The following is a 22,920-nucleotide window of genomic DNA, read 5'->3' on the forward strand; positions in this document are numbered from 1 at the left end:
ACAGAGAGGTAAAGAGTACATCTGCATTTTGTTGAATAGAGTATTCAAGAAGCAGAGTGAAATCTGGAACCTAGCTAGCAGAGACTAAGCCATGTTCATATTGCTGATAAAATTGGTGCTACGAAAGGGGTTTTATTGTTGGAAGAGGTGGGGTTCAAAGGGGCTGGTGATACAATGAGAATTTACATTCAGAGGGGAGTGCTGGGTGTAAGAGAAAGGAGTTTTGTGTGTGCAGGGCAGAGGCACAGAACATCCCAGCAGCTGTTAGCCTCCAAGTGTCTGCAAAGGGACCGAATGGAAAGGAACCTCATTTTGAATTTGTAAGGTGAGAAATGCTTTGCCTGGTGTCCGGTTAAGTCAACTGGTTAATGTTACCTTTGTGGAGATTAACTTGTGGATTTGTTAAAAGTTATGACAGCAGATATTTGTAGCCATGTGCATGTGTTTAATACCTTGTTGTAAACTAATCCATGTCTCATTTAGTTCGATATAAAAGCTCTGGAGACCTGGTGGTCTTATTCCTGAATTTAGAGCTGCAACTCAAAACAGACCAATTGAAAATCTATTTGATGACAGTTGTTGCACATTTCCCTCTGGGATTTTAACTAACTCAGCCTTTTCCAACAGCTGAGTCATAACAGGAGAGTCGGGTCAATTTGTAAGAACTGCCCCCAGCTTTTCACATCTGGGCCAGTGGCGCAATGGATAACGTATCTGACTACAGATCAGAAGATTCCAGGTTCAAACCCTGGCTGGCTCGGAGCAACCCAACTTTTAAAAATAATTCACAAACTCCCAGTTAAATTTGAGGATAAGATGTCTTAGAAATAAGATTAAACTAATTCCGATAAATATTGACCAACTGGTTTCGAATTCTGCGGAGAAATATCTTTAAAGTCAATTTATTTATTTTGAAAAAAGTCTACAAATTCCAGTTAAATTGTGAAGAGACAATTCTTCAAATCAGTTGAAACGAGTTTTTAAAAAGTGGAGAATTTCAGGCCAAATTCCAGGGAAAGGTTTCTTCCCAGGAAGCCGAAACTAGTTTTTAAGAAGCTGACCAACTCCAGTCGAATTTTTATGGAGAAATATGTCTGAAGTAAGTTTAGCTTTAAAAAGTTAACCTGGTACTTTAAATGTGAGAGAAACCTTTCTTTAAAACTGTTCGAGCTAGTGTTTAAGAGAATGAACAACCTGGAGTTGAATTCTATGCAAAATCCTTTTTAATAAGTTAATTTTTCAAACGTTCTCAAATGGCTTTAATTCGATAGAAAAATTCAATCAAATAAGCTCAAAGTAGTTTTTGCAAATGTAACAAATTCCAGTAAAATTCTGCGCCAAATTCCATTGAATCTATTTATTTTTAAGAATGTTAACAAGTGACTTACATTGGACAGAAAAATGTCTTTCTGTAGCTTTAAACAATGTTTGTAAAAGTGGACAACTGGAGTCTAAGTCTGTGGAGAAATTTGTTTGCAGTAAGTTTAGTTTTTAAAGGGTCACAAATTACTTCAATTGAATAGAAAAAAATCACCAAATAGGTTTAAACCAGTTTTTAAAAAAAATTGCCAAATTCTAGTTAAAGCCCAGTTATTCGAGACGTCAATGGTTTGAATCATGGAATTATGGAGTAGAATTTTAAAATTTGCCGCTGATACCGAGCTTGGAGGGAGTGACAAACAGTGAGGGTGGCAACAATCGCCTGCAACAGGACATAGATAGGCTGGTAGGGTGGGCAGGCAAGCAGCGAATGCAGTTTAATACAGAGGAGTGTTGGATGACCTATATGCTGTGTGGAGTGTCATGCAGCTATTAATTTATATGATGCTATTGGAAAACATTTTTTTAAAATAGAGGTTTAGTCTATGGGTGTGTGTCTTAATTGGATTAAAGACAGCTAGTCTGGGTGCTCTGATGTATAGCAGTTTTGAGTTGTAAACAGGGAGGTAAAGAGTACATTTACATTTTGTTGAATGGAGTATTCAAGACGGGCAGTGAAATCTGGAACCTAGCTAGCAGAGACTAAGCCATGTTTATATTACTGATAACATTGGTGCTACAAAAAGTGTTTTATTGTTGGAAGAGGTGGGGTTCAAAGGGGCTGGTGATACAATGAGAATTTGCATTCAGAGGGGAGTGCTGGGTGTAAGAGAAAGGAGTTTTGTGTGTGCGGACAGAGGCACAGAACATCCCAGCAGCTGTTAGCCTCCAACTGTCTGCAAAGGGACCGAATGGAAAGGAACCTCATTTTGAATTTGTAAGGTGAGAAATGCTTTGCCTGGTGTCTGGTTAAGTCTACTGGTTAATGTTGCCTTTGTGGAGATTAATTTGGGGATTTGTTAAAAGTTATGACAGCAGATATTTGTAGCCATGTGTATGTGTTTGTTACCTTGTTGTAAACTGATACATGTCTCCTTTAGTTCGATATAAAAGCTCTGGAGACCTGGTGGTCTTATTCCTTAATTTAGAGCTGCAACTCAAAACATACCAATTGAAAATCTAGGTGATGAGAGTTTTTTTCATATTGCCCTCTGGGATTTTAACTAACTCAGCCTTTTCCAACAGCTTAGCCATAACAGGAGAGTCGGGTCAATTTGTAGGAAGTGCAATCCCTTTAGCACATCTGGGCCAGTGGCGCAATGGATAACGCGTCTGACTACGGATCAGAAGATTCCAGGTTCGAATCCTGGCTGGCTCGGAGCAACCCAACTTTTAAAAATAGTTCACAAACTCCCGGTTAAATTTGAGGATAAGATGTCTTAGAAATAAGATTAAACTAATTCCGATAAATATTGACCAACTGGTTTCAAATTCTGCGGAGAAATATCTTTAAAGTCAATGTATTTATTTTGAACAAAAGTCTACAAATTCCAGTTAAATTGTGAAGAGACAATTCTTCAAATCAGTTGAAACCCGTTTTTAAAAAGTGGAGAATTTCTGGCTAAATTCTAGGGAAAGGTTTCTTCCCAGGAAGCCGAAACTAGTTTTTAAGAAGCTGACCAACTCCAGTCGAATTTTTATGGAGAAATATGTCTGAAGTAAGTTTAGCTTTAAAAAGTTAACCTGGTGCTTTAAATGTGAGAGAAACCTTTCTTTAAAACTGTTCGAACTAGTGTTTAAGAGAATGAACAACCTTGAGTTGAATTCTACGCAAGATCCCTTTTAATAAGTTAATTATTCAAACGTTCTCAATTGGCTTTAATTCGATGGAAAAATTCAATCAAATAAGCTCAAAGTAGTTTTTGCAAATGTAACAAATTCCAGTAAAATTCTGCGCCAAATTCCATTGAATCTATTTATTTTTTCAAATGTTAACAAGTGACTTACATTGGACAGAAAAAATGTCTTTCCGTAGCTTTAAACAATGTTTGTAAAAGTGGACAACTGGAGTCTAAGTCTGTGGAGAAATTTGTTTGCAGTAAGTTTCGTTTTTACAGGTTCACAAATTACTTCAATTGAATAGAAAAAATTCACCAAATAGGTTTAAACCAGTTTTTTTTAAAAGTTGCCAAATTCTAGTTAAAGTCCAGTTATTCGATGCGTCAGTGGTTTGAATCATAGAATTATGGAGTAAAATTTTAAAATTTGCCACTGATACCGAACTTGGAGGGAGTGACAAACAGTGAGGGTGGCACCAATCGCCTGCAACAGGACATAGATAGGCTGGTAGGATGGGCAGGCAAGTGGCGAATGCAGTTTAATACAGAGGAGTGTTGGATGACCAATATTCTGTGTGGAGTGTCATGCAGCTATTAATTTATATGATGCTCTTGGAAAACATTTTTTTGAAAATAGAGGTTTAGTCTGTGGGAGTGTGTCTTAATTGGATTAAAGTCGGCTAGTCTGGGTGCTCTGATGTATAGTAGTTTTGAGTTGTAAACAGGGAGGTAAAGAGTACATCTGCATTTTGTTGAATAGAGTATTCAAGAAGGAGAGTGAAATCTAGCACCTAGCTAGCAGAGACCAAGCAATGTTTATATTGCTGATAGAATTGGTGCTATGAAAGGGGTTTTATTGTTGGAAGAGGTGGGGTTCAAAGGGGCTGGTGATACAATGAGAATTTACATTCAGAGGGGAGTGCTGGGTGTAAGAGAAAGGAGTTTTGTGTGTGCAGGACAGAGGCACAGAACATCCCAGCAGCTGTTAGCCTCCAACTGTCTGCAAAGGGACCAAATGGAAAGGAACCTCCTTTTGAATTCGTAAGGTGTGAAATGCTTTGTCTGGTGCCTGGTTAAGTCAACTGGTTAATGTTACCTTTGTGGAGATGAACTTGGGGATTTGTTAAAAGTTATGATAGCAGCAATTTGTAGCCATGTGCATGTGTTTAATACCTTGTTGTATACTAATACATGTCTCATTTAGTTCGATATAAAACCCCTCGAGACCTGGTAGTCTTATTCCTTAATTTAGAGTTGAAAATCAAAACATACCAATTGAAAATCTAGGTGATGAGAGTTTTTTTCATATTTCCCTCTGGGATTTTAAATAACTCAGCCTTTTCCAACAGCTGAGCCATAACAGGAGAGTTGGGTCAATTTGTAGGAAGTGCAATTGCTTTGGTACATCTGGGCCAGTGGCGCAATGGATAACGTGTCTGACTACGGATCAGAAGATTCCAGGTTCGAATCCTGGCTGGTTCGGAGGGAGCAAAGCTTTTAAAAATAGTTCACAAACTCCCAGTTAAATTTGAGGATAAAATGTCTTAGCAATGAGATTAAAGTAATTCAAATAAATATTGACTAACTTGTTTCAAATTCTGTGGAGGAATATCTTTCAAGTCAGCTTAGCTTTAAAATGTTAACCAAATACTTCAATTTGATAGAAAAAATTCTTTAAATAAGTTTAATCTAGTGTTACAAAAGTAGAATAATTTTCAGAATATTTTTCTGTTTTATTGTGACGTAGGTTTATGGGTATAAGTACAGTCGGTGCTGCCTGTGTCACTTAATTACATTTGGAGTCAAGTAGATTGCAAACTGGAAACCATCATATGAAGCCGGGTGTAGAAATGTGCTGAATATTATTTAGATGGAGAAAGGCTGCAGAAAGCTGCAGCACAGAGGGATTTGGGGGTCCTCGTGCATGAATCACAAAAAGCTAACATACAAGTTCAGCAGGTAATAGGGAAGGGAAATGGAAGGTTGGCCTTAATTTCAAAGGGAATGGAGTATAAAAATAGGGAAGTCTTGCTAAAACTATACAAGGCACCGGTTAGACCACACCTAGAATACTGTGAACAGTTTTGGTCCCCTTATCTAAGGAAAGATATCCTGACATTGGAGGCAGTCCAGAGAAGGTTCACTAGGTTGATCCTGGGGATGGAGGGATTTTCTTATGAGGTGAGGTTGAGTAGGTTGGGCCTGTACTCATTGGAGTTTAGAAGAATGAGAGGCGACCTTATTGAAATATCTAAGATTCTTAGGGGGCTTGACAGGGGAGATGCTGAGAGGTTGTTTCCCCTTATGGGAGAGTCTAGGATCTATGAGGGGGGTGTGGAAGAGATTGGTTTTTATTTTTCATTCTTTACTGGCTAAACCAGTCCACTGATATCACCCTGCAGTCTCCAGCTTCCTTCCTCAATCTCGCTGGCACATTTATATATCGTCTTGTATTGGACATATTCATTGATGGGGATGTGGACATCGGTGGCTGGGCCCAGCATTCATCGCCTGTCCCTAATCGCCCTTGAGAAGGTGGTTGATCTACGCCACGCGGACCGAGCTGAGGGAGGTTGTGCCATTTATTGGTGAAGACTGGGCCCCGAAGGACCCGGGTGCACTGCTGGTGTCGAATGGGAATGAGGATCAGTCCTCGAAGAAGAGGAGCTGAAATTCTTTGTGAGGAAGACAGAGTTTTGAAGGGCTGAGTGACTGAGTTGGATGATCAAGATTCCTCCTGGAATGTCATGAATCCATTTATGAATATAATATTTTCGACAATATTTTTTTTAAAAATAGTAGTTTAGTCTGTGGGTGTGGCTCAAGTGGATTAAAGCCCAGCTAGTCTGGGTGCTCTGATATATTGTCGTTTTGAGTTGTAAACAGAGAGGTAAAGAGTACATCTGCATTTTGTTGAATAGAGTATTCAAGACAGGCAGTGAAATCTGGAACCTAGCTAGCAGAGACCAAGCCATGTTCATATTGCTGATAAAATTGGTGCTACGAAAGGGGTTTTATTGTTGGAAGAGGTGGGGTTCAAAGGGGCAGGTGATACAATGAGAATTTACATTCAGAGGGGAGTGCTGGGTGTAAGAGAAAGGAGTTTTGTGTGTGCAGGGCAGAGGCACAGAACATCCCAGCAGCTGTTAGCCTCCAACTGTCTGCAAAGGGACCGAATGGAAAGGAACCTCATTTTGAATTTGTAAGGTGAGAAATGCTTTGCCTGGTGTCCGGTTAAGTCAACTGGTTAATGTTACCTTTGTGGAGATTAACTTGTGGATTTGTTAAAAGTTATGACAGGAGATATTTGTAGCCATGTGCATGTGTTTAATACCTTGTTGTAAACTAATCCATGTCTCCTTTAGTTCGATATAAAAGCTCTGGAGACCTGGTGGTCTTATTCCTGAATTTAGAGCTGCAACTCAAAACAGACCAATTGAAAATCTATTTGATGACAGTTGTTGCACATTTCCCTCTGGGATTTTAACTTACTCAGCCTTTTCCAACAGCTGAGTCATAACAGGAGAGTCGGGTCAATTTGTAAGAACTGCCCCCAGCTTTTCACATCTGGGCCAGTGGCGCAATGGATAACGTATCTGACTACAGATCAGAAGATTCCAGGTTCAAATCCTGGCTGGCTTGGAGCAACCCCACTTTTAAAAATAATTCACAAACTCCCAGTTAAATTTGAGGATAAGATGTCTTAGAAATAAGATTAAACTAATTCCGATAAATATTGACCAACTGGTTTCGAATTCTGCGGAGAAATATCTTTAAAGTCAATTTATTTATTTTGAAAAAAGTCTACAAATTCCAGTTAAATTGTGAAGAGACAATTCTTCAAATCAGTTGAAACGAGTTTTTAAAAAGTGGAGAATTTCAGGCCAAATTCCAGGGAAAGGTTTCTAGTTTTTAAGAAGCTGACCAACTCCAGTCGAATTTTTATGGAGAAATATGTCTGAAGTAAGTTTAGCTTTAAAAAGTTAACCTGGTACTTTAAATGTGAGAGAAACCTTTCTTTAAAACTGTTCGAACTAGTGTTTAAGAGAATGAACAACCTGGAGTTGAATTCTATGCAAAATCCTTTTTAATAAGTTAATTTTTCAAACGTTCTCAAATGGCTTTAATTCGATAGAAAAATTCAATCAAATAAGCTCAAAGTAGTTTTTGCAAATGTAACAAATTCCAGTAAAATTCTGCGCCAAATTCCATTGAATCTATTTATTTTTAAGAATGTTAACATGTGACTTACATTGGAAAGAAAAAATGTCTTTCCGTAGCTTTAAACAATGTTTGTAAAAGTGGACAACTGGAGTCTAAGTCTGTGGAGAAATTTGTTTGCAGTAAGTTTAGTTTTTAAAGGGTCACAAATTACTTCAATTGAATAGAAAAAATTCACCAAATAGGTTTAAACCAGTTTTTAAAAAAAATTGCCAAATTCTAGTTAAAGCCCAGTTATTCGAGACGTCAATGGTTTGAATCATGGAATTATGGAGTAGAATTTTAAAATTTGCTGCTGATACCGAGCTTGGAGGGAGTGACAAACAGTGAGGGTGGCAACAATCGCCTGCAACAGGACATAGATAGGCTGGTAGGGTGGGCAGGCAAGCGGCGAATGCAGTTTAATACAGAGGAGTGTTGGATGACCTATATTCTGTGTGGAGTGTCATGCAGCTATTAATTTATATGATGCTATTGGAAAACATTTTTTTAAAATAGAGGTTTAGTCTGTGGGTGTGTGTCTTAATTGGATTAAAGACAGCTAGTCGGGGTGCTCTGATGTATAGCAGTTTTGAGTTGTAAACAGAGAGGTAAAGAGTACATTTACATTTTGTTGAATAGAGTATTCAAGACGGGCAGTGAAATCTGGAACCTAGCTAGCAGAGACCAAGCCATGTTTATATTACTGATAACATTGGTGCTACAAAAAGTGTTTTATTGTTGGAAGAGGTGGGGTTCAAAGGGGCTGGTGATACAATGAGAATTTACATTCAGAGGGGAGTGCTGGGTGTAAGAGAAAGGAGTTTTGTGTGTGCAGGACAGAGGCACAGAACATCCCAGCAGCTGTTAGCCTCCAACTGTCTGCAAAGGAACCAAATGGAAAGGAACCTCATTTTGAATTCGTAAGGTAAGAAATGCTTTGCCTGGTGGCTGGTTAAGTCTACTGGTTAATGTTGCCTTTGTGGAGATTAATTTGGGGATTTGTTAAAAGTTATGACAGCAGATATTTGTAGCCATGTGTATGTGTTTGGTACCTTGTTGTAAACTGATACATGTCTCCTTTAGTTCGATATAAAAGCTCTGGAGACCTGGTGGTCTTATTCCTTAATTTAGAGCTGCAACTCAAAACATACCAATTGAAAATCTAGGTGATGAGAGTTTTTTTCATATTGCCCTCTGGGATTTTAACTAACTCAGCCTTTTCCAACAGCTGAGCCATAACAGGAGAGTCGGGTCAATTTGTAGGAAGTGCAATCACTTTAGCACATCTGGGCCAGTGGCGCAATGGATAACGTGTCTGACTACGGATCAGAAGATTCCAGGTTCAAATCCTGGCTGGCTCGGAGGGAGCGAAGCTTTTTAAAATAGTTCACAAACTCCCAGTTAAATTTGAGGATGAAATGTCTTAGCAATGAGATTAAACTTATTCAAATAAATATTGACCAACTTGTTTTAAATTCTGTGGAGGAATATCTTTAAAGTCAGCTTAGCTTTAAAATGTTAACCAAATACTTCAATTTGATAGAAAAAATTCTTTAAATAAGTATAATCTAGTGTTATAATTTTCATAATAACTTCCTGGTTTATTGTGACGTAGGTTTCTGGGTATAAGTACAGTCGGGGCTGCCTGTGTCACTTAATTACATTTGGAGTCAAGTAGGTTGCAAACTGGGAACCATCATAACAAGCCGGGTGTAGAAATGCGCTGAATATTATTTAAATGGAGAAAGGCTGCAGAAAGCTGCAGCACAGAGGGATTTGGGGGTCCTCGTGCATGAATCACAAAAAGCTAACATACAAGTTCAGCAGGTAATAGGGAATGGAAATGGAAGGTTGGCCTTAATTTCAAAGGGAATGGAGTATAAAAATAGGGAAGTCTTGCTAAAACTATACAAGGCACTAGTTAGACCACACCTAGAATACTGTGAACAGTTTTGGTCCCCTTATCTAAGGAAAGATATCCTGACATTGGAGGCAGTCCAGAGAAGGTTCACTAGGTTGATCCTGGGTATGGAGGGATTTTCTTATGAGGAGAGGTTGAGTAGGTTGGGCCTGTACTCATTGGAGTTTAGAAGAATGAAAGGCGACCTTATTGAAACAGATAAGATTCTTAGGGGGCTTGACAGGGTAGATGCTGAGAGGCTATTTCCCCTTGTGGGAGAGTCTAGGACCAGACTGCCTACGAGGGGGATGGGGGGTGGAAGAGATTGGTTTTTATTTTTCGTTCTTTGCTGGCTAAACCAGTCCACTGATATCACCCTGCAGTCTCCAGCTTCCTTCCTCAATCTCATTGGCACATTTTTATACCATCTTGTATTGGACATATTCATTGATGGGGATGTGGGCATCGCTGGCTAGGCCCAGCATTCATCGTCTGTCCCTCATCGCCCTTGAGAAGGTGGTTGCTCTACGCCACGTGGACCAAGCTGAGGGAGGTTGTGCCATTTATTGGTGAAGACTGGGCCCCGAAGGACCCGGGTGCACTGGTGTCGAATGGGAATGAGGATCAGTCCTCGAAGAAGAGGAGCTGAAATTCTTCGTGAGGAAGACAGAGTTTTGAAGGGCTGGGTGACTGAGTTGGATGATCAAGATTCCTCCTGGAATGTCATGAATCCATTCGTGAATATAATATATTAGAAAATATTTTTTTTAAATAGAGGTTTAGTCTGTGGGTGTGGCTCAAGTGGATTAAAGGCAGCTAGTCTGGGTGCTCTGATGTGCAGTCGTTTTGAGTTGTAAACAGAGAGGTAAAGAGTGCATCTGCATTTTGTTGAATAGGGTATTCAAGACGGGCAATGAAATCTTGCACCTAGCTAGCAGAGACCAAGCGATGTTTATATTGCTGATAAAATTGGTGCTACGAAAGGGGTTTTATTGTTGGAAGAGGTGGGGTTCAAAGGGGCTGGTGATACAATGAGAATTTACATTCAGAGGGGAGTGCTGGGTGTAAGAGAAAGGAGTTCTGTGTGTGCAGGGCAGAGGCACAGAACATCCCAGCAGCTGTTAGCCTCCAACTGTCTGCAAAGGGACCAAATGGAAAGGAACCTCCTTTTGAATTCGTAAGGTGTGAAATGCTTTGTCTGGTGCCTGGTTAAGTCAACTGGTTAATGTTACCTTTGTGGAGATGAACTTGGGGATTTGTTAAAAGTTATGATAGCAGCAATTTGTAGCCATGTGCATGTGTTTAATACCTTGTTGTAAACTAATACATGTCTCATTTAGTTCGATATAAAACCCCTCGAGACCTGGTAGTCTTATTCCTTAATTTAGAGTTGCAAATCAAAACATACCAATTGAAAATCTAGGTGATGAGAGTTTTTTTCATATTTCCCTCTGGGATTTTAACTAACTCAGCCTTTTCCAACAGCTGAGCCATAACAGGAGAGTTGGGTCAATTTGTAGGAAGTGCAATTGCTTTGGTACATCTGGGCCAGTGGTGCAATGGATAACGTGTCTGACTACGGATCAGAAGATTCCAGGTTCGAATCCTGGCTGGTTCGGAGGGAGCAAAGCTTTTAAAAATAGTTCACAAACTCCCAGTTAAATTTGAGGATAAAATGTCTTAGCAATGAGATTAAAGTAATTCAAATAAATATTGACTAACTTGTTTCAAATTCTGTGGAGGAATATCTTTCAAGTCAGCTTAGCTTTAAAATGTTAACCAAATACTTCAATTTGATAGAAAAAATTCTTTAAATAAGTTTAATCTAGTGTTACAAAAGTAGAATAATTTTCAGAATATTTTTCTGTTTTATTGTGACGTAGGTTTATGGGTATAAGTACAGTCGGTGCTGCCTGTGTCACTTAATTACATTTGGAGTCAAGTAGATTGCAAACTGGAAACCATCATAAGAAGCCGGGTGTAGAAATGTGCTGAATATTATTTAGATGGAGAAAGGCTGCAGAAAGCTGCAGCACAGAGGGATTTGGGGGTCCTCGTGCATGAATCACAAAAAGCTAACATACAAGTTCAGCAGGTAATAGGGAATGGAAATGGAAGGTTGGCCTTAATTTCAAAGGGAATGGAGTATAAAAATAGGGAAGTCTTGCTAAAACTATACAAGGCACCGGTTAGACCACACCTAGAATACTGTGAACAGTTTTGGTCCCCTTATCTAAGGAAAGATATCCTGACATTGGAGGCAGTCCAGAGAAGGTTCACTAGGTTGATCCTGGGGATGGAGGGATTTTCTTATGAGGTGAGGTTGAGTAGGTTGGGCCTGTACTCATTGGAGTTTAGAAGAATGAGAGGCGACCTTATTGAAATATCTAAGATTCTTAGGGGGCTTGACAGGGGAGATGCTGAGAGGTTGTTTCCCCTTATGGGAGAGTCTAGGACCTATGAGGGGGGTGTGGAAGAGATTGGTATTTATTTTTCATTCTTCACTGGCTAAACCAGTCCACTGATATCACCCTGCGGCCTCCAGCTTCCTTCCTCAATCTCACTGACGCGTTTTTATATAATCTTTTATTGGACATATTCATTGATGGGGATGTGGGCATCGCTGACTAGGCCCAGCATTCATCGCCTGTCCCTCATCGCCCTTGAGAAGGTGGTTGATCTACGCCACGTGGACCGTGCTGAGGGAGGTTGTGCCAGTTATTGGTGAAGACTGGGCACGAAGGACCCGGGGGCGCTGGTGTTCACTGGGGTGAGGATCAGTTCTCGAAGAAGAGGAGCTGAAACTCTTTGTGAGGAAGACAGAGTTTTGAAGGGCTTAGTGACTGAGTTGGATGATCAAGATTCCTCCTGGAATGTCATGAATCCATTCATGCATATAATATTTCGAAAATATTTTTTTAAAAAATAGTAGTTTAGTCTGTGGGTGTGGCTCAATTGGAATAAAGGCAGCTAGTCTGGGTGCTCTGATGTGCAGTCGTTTTGAGTTGTAAACAGAGAGGTAAAGAGTACATCTGCATTTTGTTGAATAGAGTATTCAAGAAGGAGAGTGAAATCTGGAACCTAGCTAGCAGAGACCAAGCAATGTTTATATTGCTGATACAATTGGTGCTATGAAAGGGGTTTTATTGTTGGAAGAGGTGGGGTTCAAAGGGGCTGGTGATACAATGAGAATTTACATTCAGAGGGGAGTGCTGGGTGTAAGAGAAAGGAGTTTTGTGTGTGCAGGACAGAGGCACAGAACATCCCAGCAGCTGTTAGCCTCCAACTGTCTGCAAAGGAACCAAATGGAAAGGATCATCCTTTTGAATTCATAAGGTGAGAAATGCTTTGCCTGGTGTCTGGTTAAGTCAACTGGTTAATGTTACCTTTGTGGAATTAGTTTGGGGATTTATTAACAATTATGAAAGTAGTAATTTGTAGCCATGTGTATGTGTTTAATACCTTGTGGTAACCTCATCAATGTCTCATTTCATTCGATATAAAAGCTCTGGAGACCTGGTGGTCTTATTCCCTAATTTGGAGCTGCCACTCTAAACATACCAATTGAAAATCTAGGTGATGAGAGTTGTTGAACATTTCCCTCTGGGATTTTAACTAACTCAGCCTTCACCGACCGCTGAGTCATAACAGGAGAGTCGGGACAATTTGTAAGAACTGCCACTGGCTCTTCACATCTGGGCCAGTGGCGCAATGGATAACGCGTCTGACTACGGATCAGAAGATTCCAGGTTCGTATCCTGGCTGGTTCGGAGGGAGCAAACTTTTAAAAATAGTTCACAAACTCCAATTAACTTTGAAATAAGATTAAAATAATTCAAAGCTCCAACAACTCACCGACACCCCTGCATGTCCCCATCCCGTCGTCCAATCCCAGCCATATTCACCATACCCCTCTGACCTTCTCCTCTCCGACGCTGAACCTCCAGTGCTCAGCAAAGGGCTTAGTTTCATACCCTTACGCCCTCATCTCAATGAATTTCGGGCTCGCGCACGATGCTGAACTCTTCTTCTGCCGTCTTCGTCTCCGTGCTCACTTCTTTGGGCAGGAGTCCTCTCCCCGTTCAATGAATCCTTTTACCCACCTCCAATATTCTCCCTCCACCTGGACCCCTCCCTCTGGATTCTTACCTTCTCTTGATCTTTTCATTGAGAACTGTTGGTGTGACATTAGCCATCTCAATTTCTCTGCTCCTCTCACCCATTCTAATCTGTCTCTCTCTGAACTTACTGCACTCCGTTCTCTCAGGTCCAACCCTGACATTGTCATCAAACCCGCTGACAAGGGCGGTGCTGTTGTTGTCTGGCGCATTGACTTCTACCTTGCGGAGGCTGAGCGTCAACTCACAGACACTTCCTCCTACCTCTCCCTGGACCATGACCCCACCACTGAACATCAAGCCATTGTTTCCAGGACTGTCACTGACCTCATTTCCTCTGGAGATCTTCCTCCCACAGCTTCCAACCTCATAGTCTCCTAACCTCGGACGGCCCGCTTCTACCTCCTACCCAAAATCCACAAACAGGACTGTCCCGACAGACCGATCGTGTCAGCCTGTTCCTGCCCCACGGAACTCATTTCTCGCTATCTTGACTCCCTTCACTCTCCCCTTGTCCAGTCCCTTCCCACCTACATCCATGATTCCTCTGACACCCTACATCGTATCAACAATTTCCAGTTCCCTGGCCCCAACCGCCTCCTCTTCACCATGGACGTCCAATCCCTCTACACCTCCATCCCCCACCAGGATGGTCTGATGGCTCTCAGCTTCTTCCTCGAACAGAGGCCCAAACAATCCCCATCCACCACTACTCTCCTCCGTCTGGCTGAACTTGTTCTCACGCTGAACAATTTCTCCTTTAACTCCTCTCACATCCTCCAAATAAAAGGTGTGGCTATGGGTACCCGCATGGGCCCCAGCTATGCCTGTCTCTTTATGGGGTGTGTGGAACATTCCTTGTTCCAGTCCTACTCCGGCCCCCTCCCACAACTCTTTCTCTGGTAGATCGATGATTACTTCGGTGCTGCTTCATGCTCTCGTCGGGAACTGGAAAAATTTCTTAATTTTGCTTCCAATTCCTGCCCCTCCATCATTTTCCCATGGTCCATCTCTGACACTTCCCTTCCCCTCCTTGACCTCTCTGTCTCCATTTCTGGTGATAGACTGTCCACCAATTATCCATTACAAGCTCACCGACTCCCACAGCTACCTCGACTACAGCTCCTCAAACCCCGCTTCCTGTAAGGACTCCACCCCATTCTCTCAGTTCCTTCGCCTCCGTCGCATCTGTTCTGATGATGCTACATTCAAAAACAGCTCCTCTGACATGTCTTCCTTCTTCCTTAACCGAGGTTTTCCACCCATGGTAATTGACAGGGTCCTCAACCGTGTCCGGCCCATCTCTCACACATCCGCCCTTACACCTTCCTCTCCCTCCCAGAAACATGATAGGGTCCCCCTTGTCCTCACTTATCACCCCACCAGCCTCCGCATTCAAAGGATCATCCTCCGCCATTTCCGCCAACTCCAGCATGATGCCACCACCAAACACATCTTCCCTTCACCCACCCTGGCGGCATTCCGTAGGGATCGTTCCCTCCGGGACACCCTGGTCCACTCCTCCATCACCCCCTACACCTCAACCCCCCTCCCACGGTACCTTCCCATGCAACCGCAGAAGGTGCAACACCTGCCCCTTCACTTCCCCTCTCCTCACCGTCCAAGGGCCCAAACACTCCTTTCAAGTGAAGCAGCATTTCACTTGCACTTCCCTCAATTTAGTCTCCTGCATTCGCTGCTCCCAATGCGGTCTCCTCTACATTGGAGAGACCAAACGCAGACTGGGTGACCCGCTTTGCAGAACACCTTCGGTCTGTCCGCAAGCATCACCCAAACCTCCCTGTCGCTTGCCATTTCAACACTCCACCCTGCTCTCATGCCCACATGTCCGTCCTTGGCCTGGCTGCATTGTTCCAGTGAAGCCCAACGCAAACTGGAGGAACAGCACCTCATCTTCCGACTAGGCAATTTACAGCCTTCCGGACTGAATATTGAATTCAACAACTTTAGATCATGAACTCTCTCCTCCATCCCCACCCCCTTTCTGATCCCCCCCTTATTCCAATAATTTATATAGATTTTTCTTTTCCCACCTATTTCCATTATTTTTAAATGTATTTCCATCCATTGTTTTATCTCTGCCTTTTAGCCTATTTCGATCCATTCCCCCCACCCCAACCCCACTAGGGCTATCTGTACCTTGCTCATCCTGCTTTCTACCCTTAATGTCCCCATTAGCACATCTCTTAGCTAATATCACCACCGTCAACACCTTTGGTCCTTTTGACTATGACATCTCTTGACAATCTCCACCTATCACTGGCCCTCTATCCAGCTCTACCTGTCCCACCCCCCCCTTAAACCAGCTTATACTTCACCTCATTTCTATATTTCCTCAGTTGTGTTGAAGAGTCATACGGACTGGAAACATTAACTGTGTTCCTCTCCGCAGATGCTGTCGGACCTGCTGAGCTTTTCCCAGCTATTTTTGTTTTGGATTTCCAGCCTCCGCAGTTTTTTTTGCTTTTATGTATGTGTTTAATACCTTGTTGTAAACTAATACACGTCTCATTTAGTTCGATATAAAAGCTCTCGAGACCTGGTGGTCTTATTCCTGAATCTAGAGCTGCCGCTCAAAACATACCAATTGAAAATCTAGGTGATGACAGTTGTTGCACATTTCCCTCTGGGATTTTAACTAACTCAGCCTTCACCGACCGCTGAGTCATAACAGGAGAGTCGGGACAATTTGTAAGAGCTGCCACTGGTTTTTCACATCTGGGCCAGTGGCGCAATGGATAACGCGTCTGACTACGGATCAGAAGATTCCAGGTTCGATTCCTGGCTGGTTCGGAGGGAGCAAACTTTTAAAAATAGTTCACAAACTGCCAGTTAAATTTGAGGGAGAAGTATCTTTGGAAGGAGTAATTGGACAAGGAAGTATTCAATGAACGGCATGGCACGAGGAAGTTCGGAGGAACAAAGGGACCTTGGCGTGTGTGTCCATAGATCTCTGAAGGCGGAGGGGGCATGTTAGTGGGGTGGTGAGAAAGGCATAGGGGACACTTGCCTTTATCGATCGAGGCATAGATGACAAAAGTAGGGAGGTGATGTTGGCATTGTATAGACCCTTGGTGAGGTCACAGCTGGAGTACTGTGTGCAGTTCTGGTCGCCACATTATAGGAAGGATGTGATGGCACTGGAGGGGGTGCAGAGGAGATTCACCAGGATGTTGCCTGGGGATGAAACGCTTAACTGACGAAGAAAGGTTTGGATAAGACTTGGGTTGTTTCGTTGGAGCAGAGAAGACTAAGGGGCGACCTGATCGAGGTGGACAAGATTATGAGGGGCATGAACAGGGTGGATAGGGAGCAGCTGTTCCCCTCAGTTGAAGGGTCAGTCACGAGAGGGGGACACAAGTTCAAGGTGAGGGGCAGGAGGTTTAGGGGGGGGGGATGTGAGGAGAAACTTTTTTACCCAGAGGGTGGTGAGGGTCTGGAATGCGCTGCCTGGGAGGGTGGTGGAGGCGGGTTAGCCTCACATCCTTTAAAAAGTACCTGGATGAGCACTTGGCACCTCATAAACATTCGAGGCTATGGGGCCAAGTGCTGGTCAATGGAATTAGGGAGGTAGGTCAGGTGTTTCTCACGTGTCGGTGCAGACTCGATGGGCCGAAGGGCCTCTTCTGTACCGTGAGATTCCGTGAAATAAGATAAAACCGATTGAAATAAATATTGGCCAACTCGCTGCGAATTCGATGGAGGAATATCTTTGAAGAGAACTTAAATTATTAATTTTTTTAATATACAAAAGTTTGAGAAATCCCAGATCAATTGTTAAAAGATAAATTGACTCAAATGAGTTTAAACTCGTTTTTTTAAAAAAGCTGAGGATTTCGAGATTAACTCCACGGAAATAGAGTCCAGTCAAATTCACCGGAGAAATAAAAAACAAAAGCAGAATTACCTGGAAAAACTCAGCAGGTCTGGCAGCATCGGCGGAGAAGAAAAGAGTTGACGTTTCGAGTCCACACGACCCTTCAACAGAACTGAAGTATAGTCAGGAGAGGGGTGAAATATAAGCTGGTTTAAGGTGGGCGGCGGGGAGAGAGAAGTTGAGGGTGGGGTGGTTGTAGGGATAAGCAAGCAGTGAGAGGAGCAGATAATCAAAAGATGTCACAGACAAAAGGATCAAAGAGGTGTTGAAGGTGGTGATATTATCTAAGAAAAGTGCTAATTAAGAATGGAAGGCAGGACACTCAAGGTACAGCTCTAGTGGGGGTGGGGTGGAAAGACTGACAAGGTATTAGTTGTAGATTTAAAAGTAATGGAAATAGGTGGGAAAAGAAAAATCTATATAAATTATTGAAAAAAACAAATGGGAGGGGGGAGAAACGGAAAGGGGGTGGGGATGGGGGGAGGGAGTTCAAGATCTAAAATTGTTGAACTCAATATTCAGCCCGGAAGGCTGTAAAGTGCCTAGTCGGTAGATGAGGTGCTGTTCCTCCAGTTTGCGTTGGGCTTCACTGGAACATTGCAGCAAGTCAAGGACGGACATGTGGGCAAGAGAACAGGGTGGAGTGTTAAAATGGCAAGCGACAGGGAGGTTTGGGTCTTTCTTGCGGACAGACCGCAGGTGTTCCGCAAAACGGTCGCCCAGTTTGCGTTTGGTCTCTCCAATGTAGAGGAGACCGCATGGGGAGCAACGAAACTGGGCGACCGCTTTGCAGAACACCTGCGGTCTGTCCGCAAGAAAGACCCAGACCTCTCTGTCGCTTGCCATTTCAACACTCCACCCCGCTCTCATGCCCACATGTCCGTCCTTGGCCTGGCTGCATTGTTCCAGTGAAGCCCAACGCAAACTGGAGGAACAGCACCTCATCTTCCGACTAGGCACTTTACAGCCTTCCGGGCTGAATATTGAGTTCAACAACTTCAGATCATGAACTCTCTCCTCCATCCCCACCCCCTTTCCAATCCCCCCTTTTTTTCCCAATAATTTATATAGATTTTTCTTTTCCCACCTATTTCCATTATTTTTAAATGTATTTCCATCCATTGTTTTATCTCCACCTTTTAGCCTATTTCGATCCCTTCCCCTCCACCCCAACACCACTAGGGCTATCTGTACCTTGCTCGTCCTGCTTTCTACCCTTAATGTCCCCATTAGCACATCTCTTAGCTAATGTCACCACCATCAACACCTTTGGTCCTTTTGACTATGACATCTCTTGACAATCTCCACCTATCACTGGCCCTCTATCCAGCTCTACCTATCCCACCACCCCCCCTTAAACCAGCTTATACTTCACCTCATTTCTATATCTCCTCAGTTGTGTTGAAGAGTCATACGGACTGGAAACATTAACTGTGTTCCTCTCCGCAGATACTGTCAGACCTGCTGAGCTTTTCCCAGCTATTTTTGTTTTGGATTTCCAGCATCCGCAGTTTTTTTTGCTTTTATGTATGTGTTTAATACCTTGTTGTAAACTAATACACGTCTCATTTAGTTCGATATAAAAGCTCTCGAGACCTGGTGGTCTTATTCCTGAATCTGGAGCTGCCGCTCAAAACAGACCAATTGAAAATCTAGGTGATGACAGAGGTTGAATATTTCCCTCTGGGATTTTAACTAACTCAGCCTTCACCGTCCGCTGAGTCATAACCGGAGAGTCGGGACAATTTGTAAGAGCTGCCACTGGCTTTTCACATCTGGGCCAGTGGCGCAATGGATAACGCGTCTGACTACGGATCAGAAGATTCCAGGTTCGAATCCTGGCTGGTTCGGAGGGAGCAAACTTTTAAAAATAGTTCACAAACTCCAGTTAAATTTGATGAAAAAATATCTTTGAAATAAGATTAAAATAATTCAAAGTATCAAAGCTCCAACAGCTCATCGACACCCCTGCCTGTCCCCATCCTGTCATCCAATCCCAGCCCCGGCCGTGTATTCACTATACCCCTCTGACCTTCCCCTCTCCGACGCTGAACCTCCAGTGCTCAGCAAAGGGCTTAGTTTCATACCCTTACGCCCTCATCTCAATGAATTTCAGGCTCGCGCACGATGCTGAACTCTTCTTCTGCCGTCTTCGTCTCCGTGCTCACTTCTTTGGGCAGGAGTCCTCTCCCCGTTCAATGAATCCTTTTACCCACCTCCAATATTCTCACTCCACCTGGACCCCTCTCTCTGGATTCTTACCTTCTCTTGATCTTTTCATTGAGAACTGTTGGTGTGACATTAGTCGTCTCAATTTCTCTGCTCCTCTCACACATTCTAATCTGTCTCTCTCTGAACTCACTGCACTCCGTTCTCTCAGGTCCAACCCTGACATTGTCATCAAACCCGCTGACAAGGGTGGTGCTGTTGTTGTCTGGCGCACTGACCTCTACCTCGCGGAGGCTGAGCGTCAACTCGCAGACACTTCCTCCTACCTCTCCCTGGACAATGACCCCACCAATGAACATCAAGCCATTGTTTCCAGGACTGTCACTGACCTCATCTCCTCTGGAGATCTTCCTTCCACAGCTTCCAACCTCATTGTCTCCCAACCTCGGACGACCTGTTTCTACCTCCTACACAAAATCCACAAACAGGACTGTCCCGGCAGACCGATCGTGTCAGCCTGTTCCTGCCCCACGGAACTCATTTCTCGTTATCTTGACTCCCTTCTCTCTCCCCTTGTCCAGTCCCTTCCCACCTACATCCGTGATTCCTCTGACACCCTACATCGTATCAACAATTTCCAGTTCCCTGGCCCCAACCGCCTCCTCTTCACCATGGACGTCCAATCCCGCTACACCTCCATCCCCCATCGGGATGGTCTGAGGGCCCTTAGCTTCTTCCTCGAACAGAGGCCCGAACAATCCCCATCCACCACTACTCTCCTCCATCTGGCTGAACTTGTTCTCACACTGAACAATTTCTCCTTCAACTCCTCTCACTTCCTCCAAATAAAAGGTGTGGCTATGGGTACCCGCATGGGCCCCAGCTATGCCTGTCTCTTTATGGGGTATGTGGAACATTCCTTGTTCCAGTCCTACTCCGGCCTCCTCCCACAACTCTTTCTCCGGTACATCGATGATTACTTCGGTGCTGCTTCATGCTCTCGTCGGGACCTGGAAAAATTTATTAATTTTGCTTCCAATTTCCACCCCTCCATCATTTTCACATGGTCCATCTCTGACACTTCCCTTCCCTTCCTTGACCTCTCTGTCTCAATTTCTGGTGATAGACTGTCCACCAATATCCATTACAAGCCTACCGACTCCCACAGCTACCTCGACTACAGCTCCTCACCTCGCTTCCTGTAAGGACTCCATCCCATTCTCTCAGTTCCTTCGCCTCCGTCGCATCTGTTCCGATGATGCCACTTTCAAAAACAGTTCCTCTGACATGTCTTCCTTCTTCCTTAACCGAGGTTTTCCACCCACGGTGGTTGACAGGGTCCTCAACCGTGTCTGGCCCATCTCCCGCACATTCGCCCTCACGCCTTCTCCTCCCTCCCAGAAAAATGATAGGGTCCCCCTTGTCCTCACTTATCACCCCACTAGCCTCCGCATTCAAAGGATCATCCTCCGCCATTTCCGCCAACTCCAGCATGATGCCACCACCAAACACATCTTCCCTTCACCCTCCCTGGTGGCATTCCATAGGGATCGTTCCCTCCAGGACACCCTGGTCCACTCCTCCATCACCCCCTACACCTCAACCCCCTCCCACAGTACCTTCCCAAACAATCGCAGAAGGTGCAACATCTGCCCCTTCACTTCCCCTCTCCTCACCGTCCAAGGGCCCAAACACTCCTTTCAAGTGAGGCAGCATTTCACTTGCACTTCCCTCAATTTAGTCTACTGCATTCGTTGCTCCCAATGCGGTCTCCTCTACATTGGAGAGACCAAACGCAGACTGGGTGACCCGCTTTGAGGAACACCTTCGGTCTGTCCGCAAGCATTACCCAGACCTCCCTGTCGCTTGCCATTTCAACACTCCACCCTGCTCTCATGCCCACATGTCCGTCCTTGGCCTGGCTGCATTGTTCCAGTGAAGCTCAACGCAAACTGGAGGAACAGCACCTCATCTTCCGACTAGGCACTTTACAGCCTTCCGGACTGAATATTGAGTTGAACAACTTCAGATCATGAACTCTCTCCTCCATCCCCACCCCCTTTCCGATCCCCCCCTTTTTTTTCCAACAATTTATATAGATTTTTCTTTCCCCACCTATTTCCATTATTTTTAAATGTATTTCCATCCATTGTTTTATCTCTACCTTTTAGCCCATTTCGATCCCTTCCCCCCACCCCACCCCCACTAGGGCTATCTGTACCTTGCTCATCCTGCTTTCTACCCTTAATTAGCACATTCCTTTAGATAATATCACCACCTTCAACATCTCTTTGTCCTTTTGTCTGTGACATCTTTTGGTTATCTCCACCTATCACTGGCCCTCTATCCAGCTCTACCTGTCCCCCCTCCCCCTTAAACCAGCTTATACTTCACCTCATTTCTCTATTTTTCCTCAGTTGTGTTGAAGAGTCATACGGACTGGAAACATTAACTGTGCTCCTCTCCGCAGATGCTGTCAGACCTGCTGAGCTTTACCAGCTATTTGTCTTTTGGATTTCCAGCATCCGCAGTTTTTTTTGCTTTTATGTATGTGTTTAATACCTTGTTGTAAACTAATACACGTCTCATTTAGTTCGATATAAAAACTCTCGAGACCTGGTGGTCTTATTCCTGAATCTAGAGCTGCCGCTCAAAACATACCAATTGAAAATCTAGGTGATGACAGTTGTTGAACATATCCCTCTGGGATTTTAACTAACTCAGCCTTCACCGTCCGCTGAGTCATAACAGGAGAGTCCGGACAATTTGTAAGAACTGCCACTGGCTTTTCACATCTGGGCCAGTGGCGCAATGGATAACGCGTCTGACTATGGATCAGAAGATTCCAGGTTTGACTCCTGGCTGGTTCGGAGGGAGCAAACTTTTAAAAATAGTTCACAAACTGCCAGTTAAATTTGAGGGAGAAGAATCTTTGGAAGGAGTAATTGGACAAGGAAGTATTCAATGAACGGCATGGCACTAGGAAGTTTGGAGGAACAAAGGGACCTTGGCGTGTGTGTGTCTATAGATCTCTGAAGGCAGAGGGGGCATGTTAGTGGGGGTGGTGAAAAAGGCACAGGGGACACTTGCCTTTATCAATCGAGGCATAGATTACAAAAGTAGGGAGGTGATGTTGGAGTTGTATAGACCCTTGGTGAGACCACAGCTGGAGTACTGTGTGCAGTTCTGGTCGCCACATTATAGGAAGGATGTGATGGCACTGGAGGGGGTGCAGAGGAGATTCACCAGGATGTTGCCTGGGGATGAAACATTTAAGTTACGAAGAGAGATTTGGATAAGACTTGGCTTGTTTTCGTTGAGCAGAGAAGACTGAGGGGCGACCTGATCGAGGTGTACAAGATTATGAGGAGCATGGACAGGGTGGATAGGGAGCAGCTGTTCCCCTTAGTTGAAGGATCAGTCACGAGGGGGGACACAAGTTCAAGGTGAGGGGCAGGAGGTTTAGAGGGGGGG

At 43.7% G+C, this 22,920-nt stretch overlaps 10 non-coding genes across 10 annotated transcripts; all 10 read left to right on the forward strand.

The window, feature by feature from the left end:
• The first annotated feature begins 687 nt into the window (after nucleotides 1-687).
• On the forward strand, nucleotides 688-760 carry trnac-aca (transfer RNA cysteine (anticodon ACA)). The gene has a single exon. It is a non-coding gene; the product is annotated as a tRNA-Cys (tRNA).
• Nucleotides 761-2,625: 1,865 nt separating this feature from the next.
• trnar-acg (transfer RNA arginine (anticodon ACG)) lies at nucleotides 2,626-2,698 on the forward strand. The gene has a single exon. It is a non-coding gene; the product is annotated as a tRNA-Arg (tRNA).
• A 1,869-nt stretch (nucleotides 2,699-4,567) lies between these two features.
• On the forward strand, nucleotides 4,568-4,640 carry trnar-acg (transfer RNA arginine (anticodon ACG)). Its single transcript has one exon. It is a non-coding gene; the product is annotated as a tRNA-Arg (tRNA).
• Nucleotides 4,641-6,727: 2,087 nt separating this feature from the next.
• trnac-aca (transfer RNA cysteine (anticodon ACA)) lies at nucleotides 6,728-6,800 on the forward strand. The gene has a single exon. It is a non-coding gene; the product is annotated as a tRNA-Cys (tRNA).
• A 1,849-nt stretch (nucleotides 6,801-8,649) lies between these two features.
• trnar-acg (transfer RNA arginine (anticodon ACG)) lies at nucleotides 8,650-8,722 on the forward strand. The gene has a single exon. It is a non-coding gene; the product is annotated as a tRNA-Arg (tRNA).
• A 2,084-nt stretch (nucleotides 8,723-10,806) lies between these two features.
• trnar-acg (transfer RNA arginine (anticodon ACG)) lies at nucleotides 10,807-10,879 on the forward strand. The gene has a single exon. It is a non-coding gene; the product is annotated as a tRNA-Arg (tRNA).
• A 2,079-nt stretch (nucleotides 10,880-12,958) lies between these two features.
• Nucleotides 12,959-13,031, forward strand: trnar-acg (transfer RNA arginine (anticodon ACG)). The gene has a single exon. It is a non-coding gene; the product is annotated as a tRNA-Arg (tRNA).
• A 3,089-nt stretch (nucleotides 13,032-16,120) lies between these two features.
• Nucleotides 16,121-16,193, forward strand: trnar-acg (transfer RNA arginine (anticodon ACG)). The gene has a single exon. It is a non-coding gene; the product is annotated as a tRNA-Arg (tRNA).
• A 2,861-nt stretch (nucleotides 16,194-19,054) lies between these two features.
• On the forward strand, nucleotides 19,055-19,127 carry trnar-acg (transfer RNA arginine (anticodon ACG)). Its single transcript has one exon. It is a non-coding gene; the product is annotated as a tRNA-Arg (tRNA).
• Nucleotides 19,128-22,243: 3,116 nt separating this feature from the next.
• trnah-aug (transfer RNA histidin (anticodon AUG)) lies at nucleotides 22,244-22,316 on the forward strand. Its single transcript has one exon. It is a non-coding gene; the product is annotated as a tRNA-His (tRNA).
• The last annotated feature ends 604 nt before the right edge of the window (nucleotides 22,317-22,920 follow it).

The sequence above is a fragment of the Cetorhinus maximus genome, unplaced genomic scaffold, assembly GCF_964194155.1.
Source record: "Cetorhinus maximus unplaced genomic scaffold, sCetMax3.hap1.1 HAP1_SCAFFOLD_1482, whole genome shotgun sequence".
NCBI lineage: Eukaryota > Metazoa > Chordata > Chondrichthyes > Lamniformes > Cetorhinidae > Cetorhinus > Cetorhinus maximus.